Below are 7,209 nucleotides of genomic sequence, written 5' to 3' on the forward strand. Positions count from 1 at the left end.
GCACAGCACGTCCTGGGGGAGGGGGGCATTTTTTTTACGTTACAAAAAAAAATTATGAAAGAAATCTCTATGCAAAATGACGAACATGGTCCCGTGGACACCTCTCGCCTGTTGTGTTGGCTGTCTCTCTGTAATTCCGTGTTTTCGCGCTCACCGCCCTGCATCTCGCCCACTTCATCTCCCTTTTCTCTGCTGCTCTCGACCCTTCTGTGTCTCTTTCTCTGCTTCACTTGTCTCTGTCTCGGTCCCTTCTGCCCTAGGCCTCCAAGGCTACATCAAAGGTGGCAGAGCCAACCTCGGGGCTTGACCCCTTGTGGCCATGCCCCACGTGCCCGACCAGGCCACCCTGCCCTGCCCCACCCTGTAGTTGCTCTCTCAGTAGCGGCGATGCTCCCTGCATGTCTCCTCAACCGTGGATCGTGACGACTCGAAATAACAGAAACAAAGTAAATAAAAGTGAAAAAAATAAGCAAATAAATAAATAAATAAAAATCCTTGAACAAATCCGAAAAGGCTTGGAGTCCTAGCCCAGATTGCGCTTCCCTTCGAGCCTTTTATTTGAAAAGGAAAGCGAGAAAAGAGAACAATCTAAGAGAACTGCCGGCACCTGACCGTGCTCCAGTGGTGAGGGCAACGAGGTCCCAGCTTCGAGGCCCAGCCTGACCCAGTCTTGTGTGGAGCTGGCCGCGCTCCAGGAGTGCGGAATCCAGGATAAGGCTTAGCCTTCCACAAGTTCGGGGCTCCTCCGCCACTTTCAACGTGTCGGTTAGTTTTGATTATTTTTCCTTTTTTTCTTTCTTCTCTCTCTTTTCTTTTTTTTGTGCACATAATAAATAAATAATAATAAATAATAATAATAATAAAATTTTGTATGTCACTCCCCATGGCTCCAGGTTTGTCTCTCCCTGCCTCTGGGATAGGCCTGTTCTAGCACTGGTAGACAGACCCTCGATAATTCTGTCAAGGATCCAGCTCCGTTTGGGGACCTCCTCTAAATTCTTGGCCTAAACTCCCCTGGACTGAAGTTGAACTCTGAGAGTGGCTTAAAGAAGTCAGTCCCTCGGTGCCACCCTTCCCCCACCTACCCAAGCCTTTGGCCAAAAAGTTTTGGCTTTCTGGAACTTCAGAGTAACTTTGGCCTGCCCTTCTCTACCAAATCAGCCTTGCCTTATTGCTAGTGTCCCACGACCACACCTAGGGGCTCAGATTCTCAGAATGAGCAAAGTCTGGGGCCCTCTCTTCATGGGTGGGAGATGGTCACCTAGGGTCCTGTCTTCTCTTGGCTCCCAAAGTGGGTTCAGCTGCTCATTGGCACAGTCGTAAATGTGTCTCGTGTCCCCCTAAGAGGTTCTTTTTCAGCATTTATTTCTAGACCCTAAAAGCCAGCTCATGGGACCTTGTGGACCACCAGGATGTTGCCTGGTGGCCTCTCCGTCAGCTGCGGAGAGTAGTGGCTCAGGTGGAGGGTCTGAGTGTACTCAGAGAGGAAAAGCAGGTACCCCAGGCAAAGGAAGAATGAGAGTGGGTGGGTCAGTGGATTCCTGCATCCAAATGGCTTTTTTTCTTCTGTGTGGGCCTACATGTCCTAGAGGGGTTCTGGCTGCAAGGAAGGAAGCCTGCTGTTGGTCTTTTTAAACACCGGGTATTTGAGCTTAGGTGAGAGTGAAGGATCTATGTCTGTCCTTGTCTCTCTCTGTTCGTGCTTAGAAAACATTATTTCTTGATTGTCCATGACTGTCGTACTCTACTGGAGAAACTTAGAAATGTCCCCTGTCCATCTCTTCAGCGTCCTTTCGGCTCTGGTACTTTCCTCCTTGCCAACACAGCCTTGATGTGCCAGCTTTCATCAGCCCTCCGCCCAGAAAGACTGTCCTGCTCAACTCTAGGAAGTTTCTGTAGCTAATCTTCCTTCTCAGCCATCTGAAAGGCTTCCAGGGTCTGATGTAGAGGTGCAAGCAGAATCTGGAAGCAGACTTAAGACACACACGCACATGCACCCCTACCCCGGCTAGGGCAGTGTGCCTTCCAGATACTCCCTCCTCCCCAGCATGCCTTGCACCAGAGTAGTTTATCCATCTTCATATTCTGTCACCCAGGCTTATCCATATTATGCCACCAGGGGGATACACAGTAAACCATCAACCTCTTCTCTCCCCCTCCTCACCTGTATCCCCATTCTCCTTCCTAGGAACTAGCAATTCTACCTCACCCAGCCTGATGTTTCCTCTTTTGGCCTCCAGTCTCCTGGGGGGAAAAAAAAGTCCTTCAAACTCTTTGGCTGTACTAACACATCTGTAAAAGAACTCTGGAAGTTCACTCCAAATCTAAGCATTTCTATGTGTCCCATGAAGGTACTAGTGCATTATGAATGAAAATGGAAGACATTTTAGATCTTTAGAAGATATGCACTCTACATCAGAGTGCCTACTCAGAGCCTCCGAACACCCAGCACAGAACCCCTGCTCATCATCTGATGCTCAATGAGGGGATTCCTGAAAGCTGACAGCTTGGTTGGACCAAGGCTCAGTGGGTTTATTAGGATGCTGCCCTAGCCAGACATCCAGGCACCTGGCCTTAGATACCTGCTTTTGCCTAACGAACATCAAACTGAAAGCCAGAGACACTCTCATGAACACCCTCAGAGTCTCCTGTCTTCTTATTTACTTTTGGTCTTCCTCCTGACATAGACAGCGGAGGTCACACTGTTACAGCGGCTGTTTCCAGGGAGAACTTTCCTTCCCAGGGTATTGGTTTCATCTTGAAATCAGCCTGAAAGCCCCCCCAAACATGCTCTGGAGTCTCTGCCAGCTGCTTAGTCTAACCACAGCCCTTTCACCCATCCCAACACGAAGAGGACCAGTTCTCCTGCTTCCATGTGCTTTCCCTTCTGTCTGCTAGCCATGTCCCATCTCATTGGCATAGATTCCCAAGTGAGGTAACCAAATATAACAGTTTAATAGAGAGGAGAAAAAAGTGCCCCAAGCTAGGCAAACAGCTGGGGGACAAAGGCATGAAAGTATCTGAGAGTGGCTAAAGTATCAGGAAAGAGAATGTCAGATGATGCTTAAAAGTAGTTTAGTTGGTACCCAGGACACTGGTGAGAATGCCAAAATGGCGTTTAATGCCGTTTAAAGGAAGATGAATCACCCACAGTCACATCCTGCCCATGTACGCAGCATATCAGACTAAGTCCACACCAAGCCAATCTTTCTTACTTTCTCATGAAGCAGAGGTAGGCAGTGTAGAGAAAATGAGGCTGTTTCCCAGGAGATGCAAAGCCCCATGAAGGTCCAGAGAAGATCCCCTGATATTCAAGGGATCAGTAAAGCGGTATCCATTCTATAAGATGTTCAAGGCAAAAACCCAAATCTTCCCAGACTCCAATCTTTTTCATCCCACATTCATTTGATCCACCAGCAAAATCAGTCTCCCTTAAAAACAGGCCCAGAGTCGGGTGGTGGTGGTGCACACCTTTCATCCCAGCACTTGGGAGACATAGGCAGTCAGATCTACAGAACAAGTTCCAGGACAGCTAGGGGCTACACAGTGAGACCCTGTCTTGAAGAAGAAAAAAAAAAAGCAGAGAATACGTCCATGTCCTACTCTCTGCTCTGTACCATACTGTCCAAGCCACCAGAACTTGCAAAGAAATAAAAGAGGAAGGAAGGAAAGGAAAAAAAGAAGAAGGAAGAGAGGGAGGGAGGGAAGGAGGGAGGAAAGGAGCACTAGTTGGCCTTCCTGCGTCCATGTTCACCTCCCAGGGGCAGGCAGTGACCCTCCCAACTCCACTCAGGACAGGACTGCCCTCTCAAACCCCTCAGCTGGTTCTTGCCCTACTCAGAGTGAATCCTGATTGAGCTCCAGGCTCTCCACTCTCTGGCTGCTCACCGATGCTCTAACCTCACAGCCACCAAGGGTCCCCTCCTATTACAGCCCTCTCTGCTCACTGTTCTCTCTGCTGGCCTCCGGGCTGTGCGTCAGTCATACCAAACATGTACCTCCTGTCTGCCAAAGACACACTTGATTGCCTGGAAAATTCTTCCCCTGGATAAACCCATGATTGGTTCTCTCATTTCCTAATGTTTTCTACCCTAGTGTTACCCATCAGAGAGGCTTCCTAACCACCTTAAATAAATAAAGCAGTGCAGAGACTGGGGATGTAGCTCGGTAGTTGAGCACTTGCCTAATACACATAAGACCAAAGGTTTAATCTGCTGTACTGACATAAATACATAAACAAATTATACAACGCCGCACGCGCTCTATTCGCTTCTATGCTTCCTCAGATTGTTTCAGCAGGACCTGGGAGGTTAGACTTTGGTTTCTTTGCTTTTGAGACAAAGTCTCACCATGTAACCTCAAGTGGCCTTAAACTCTCCATGTAAACCAGGTTGGTCTGGAATTCACAGAGATCTGCCCGCCTCTACCCTCTGAGTGCTGAGTTTAAAGGTGTGCAGCACCACATCCAGAAGGCTATGTTATGTCTGTCTATCTCCTATCCTCTGCAAATAGAACACAAGCATAAAGAGACAAGGGCAGCTTTGTGTTTATTATATGACAGGTGCCCATTGGGATGTCGAGGACAGTGTTTGACACACAATGGCTGTTCAACAAACATGACCGAAAAACAAGAATGAGGTGATGTGAGAAAATAATGCTTAAGCAAGCAGCTTGAGGTAGGGACAGGTGAGAGAAGGGAGAGAATGACCAAAGAGGCAGTAGATGCGTTGCCAAAAGAAGGTTCCAGAAGATGGCTGCTGCTCCTTCCACAGCCCAGTGGTCTGAGACTGATGAGCACCAAACTTCTCAAATAACTGTTCTACCCAGCTCAAAGCACCAATCACAGTTCCCGGAGGAGCCGCTAGAGTGTACCACTCCTTCCACAGAAGAGTAGCTATGCGTGGACCTGTGTGGCTCTTGTGGCACTGTCAGAGTACCACATCAGCTCCTGAGCACTCAAGGGGCCCTGAGATTCCCATTTGATAATGAAGACTTCATGTCTCTGGCTACAGGGCATACGTCTCAAGTTAGAAACAGGTGAGGGAAGGAAGAGAATGACCAAAGAGACCATTGCTGAGTTGCTAAAAGAAGGTTCCAGAAGACAGCACCTTTAATCCCAGCACTGAGGAAGCAGAGTCAAGCAGATCTCTGTGAGTTCAAGGCCAGCCTGGTCTATGTATCGAGTTCCAGGACATGCAGATCCTGTCAAGAAGAAGAGGAGGAGAGGGATGAGGAAGAGAAGGAGGAAGGAGAAGGAGGAGGAGGAGAAGGAGGAGGAGGAAAATGAGAGGAAGAAGGAGGAGGAGGAGGGGGAGGAGGAGGAGGAGGAGGAGGAGGAGAAGGAAAATGAGAGGAAGAAGGAGGAGGAGGAAGAGGAGGAGGAGGAGGAGGAGGAAGAAGAAGAAGAAGAAGAAGAAGAAGAAGAAGAAGAAGAAGAAGAAGAAGAAGAAGAAGAAGAAGAAGAAGAAGAAGAGAGGAGGAAAGGAGAGGAAAGGAGAGCAGTTTTTCTCTCAGCAGGCCTGTCACTGGGGGTCTTGGAGGAATGAAGGCCTCCTGGATTGTGGGCTGCAATGATGAGGGTTCAGGAGCCATACAAAGCCCCTCCGATGTGTTACTGTTCAGGGACTGCCTGTCTGTAAGCAAGGCCCACTCAATCAGGCAGAGACTCTCAGAGCTAAGGGGAGAGCCCCAGAGAGCCCTGGCAATGCTATTCAAGCATCTGGACCCAGCCGGATCTGAAATAAGAACTATTTTGGGGGTGCCCAGGGCCAGATGCCAATACAACTCCCATTTGGGGGCTTAAACAAATGTATTTGGGCCTGTCGTTTGCAACCATGAAACTCTGACCATGAGCTTTCGAAAACATAAAACCCTGTTAAGAGTCTTAGAATTTTTTTTTTTCCAATAGGCAAAAAGATAATAGCTTTATGTGTCTGCTCTTCAGAAGAGTGATCTGTCAATAACATGGACTGGGACATAAGGAGAGACCATGGATGGAGGAAGAGTATGTGAAACTGGTTATTCAGTGAAGCCAGATGGGATGGGGACAACTGAACAGCCAGGTGGGCTCTGAAGGAAGCAGGGATGGAGATATGACAAGGCTATATGGATTTTTATTTCTTTATTTTTATTCTTAATGTGTGAGTGCCTATACATACACTATGTGACAGCAGAGGCATTGGATTTCCTGGAGCTGGAGTTACAGGCAGTTGCTACCTGATATATGTGCTCGAAACAAGGGTCCTCTGAAAGAAAAGCAAGTGCTCTTAACCATTGAGCCATCTGTCCAGCCCCTCACAAGCTTACATTTTTTTACATTTTTTTAATTAAAAAAAAAAAAAGTAAAGAACAAAGCTAGGCAGTGGTGGCGCAGGCCTTTAATCCCAGCACTTGGGAGGCAGAGGCAGGTGGATCTCTGAGTTCAAGGTCAGCCTGGATTACAGAGTGAGTTCCAGGACAGCCAGGGTTATGCAGAGAAACCCTGTCTTGAAAAACTGAAAAGAAGAAGAAGAAGAAGAAGAAGAAGAAGAAGAAGAAGAAGAAGAAGAAGAAGAAGAAGAAGAAGAAGAAGAAGAAGAAGAAGAAAAAGAAGAAGAAGAAGAAGAAGAAGAAGAAGAAGAAGAAGAAGAAGAAAGAAGAAAAAATCAGAGGACACATTATATGAAAGAGAATGCAAGAAATTTTCACGTATGTATATGTATGTATATACTTTGCATACATATGTATGTATTTACATATATACATATATGTACATATATATGAAAGCAAAATAACTCTAACATAAGCTGTTGTCTCTGAAAGAGAGCGGTGTGGGTGAGGCCAAAACAAGAGTAGATTTGAGTATACTTTTTAAAGTCTAGTTTTGAGTCTATCAAAAATAAAGAAAATAAAAGTAAAGAGACGGGCTGGAGAGATGGCTCAGCGGTTAAGAGCACCGATTGCTCTTCCAGAGGTCCTGAGTTCAAATCCCAGCAACCACATGGTGGCTCACAACCATCTGTAATGAGATCTGATGCCCTCTTCTGGTGTGTCTGAAGACAGATACAGTGTACTCATATACATAAAATAAATAAATAAATCTAAAGCTATAATAGAGGATATTTTTTTAAAAAAAAAGTAAAGAGACAATCAGATCCTTGATACACAGAAGCATGATTGTCTCAGGAGGAAGTCAAATGTAGTTCTTTTGATTGCACAGGGGTTGAGAGG

The 7,209-nt window shown here is 46.7% G+C and overlaps 1 protein-coding gene across 3 annotated transcripts in view; it reads left to right on the plus strand.

The window, feature by feature from the left end:
- Positions 1 to 512, plus strand: part of Pax2 (paired box 2) — a 92,177-nt gene extending 91,665 nt beyond the window's left edge. For all 3 annotated transcript variants that reach the window (XM_031390442.1, XM_031390443.1, XM_031390441.1), the window contains one exon: positions 1 to 512. This exon is cut by the window's left edge. The gene's annotated coding sequence lies outside the window, so the exon portion shown is untranslated.
- The last annotated feature ends 6,697 nt before the right edge of the window (positions 513 to 7,209 follow it).

Source organism: Mastomys coucha, unplaced genomic scaffold (assembly GCF_008632895.1).
Source record: "Mastomys coucha isolate ucsf_1 unplaced genomic scaffold, UCSF_Mcou_1 pScaffold21, whole genome shotgun sequence".
In the NCBI taxonomy this organism is placed as follows: Eukaryota; Metazoa; Chordata; class Mammalia; order Rodentia; family Muridae; genus Mastomys; species Mastomys coucha.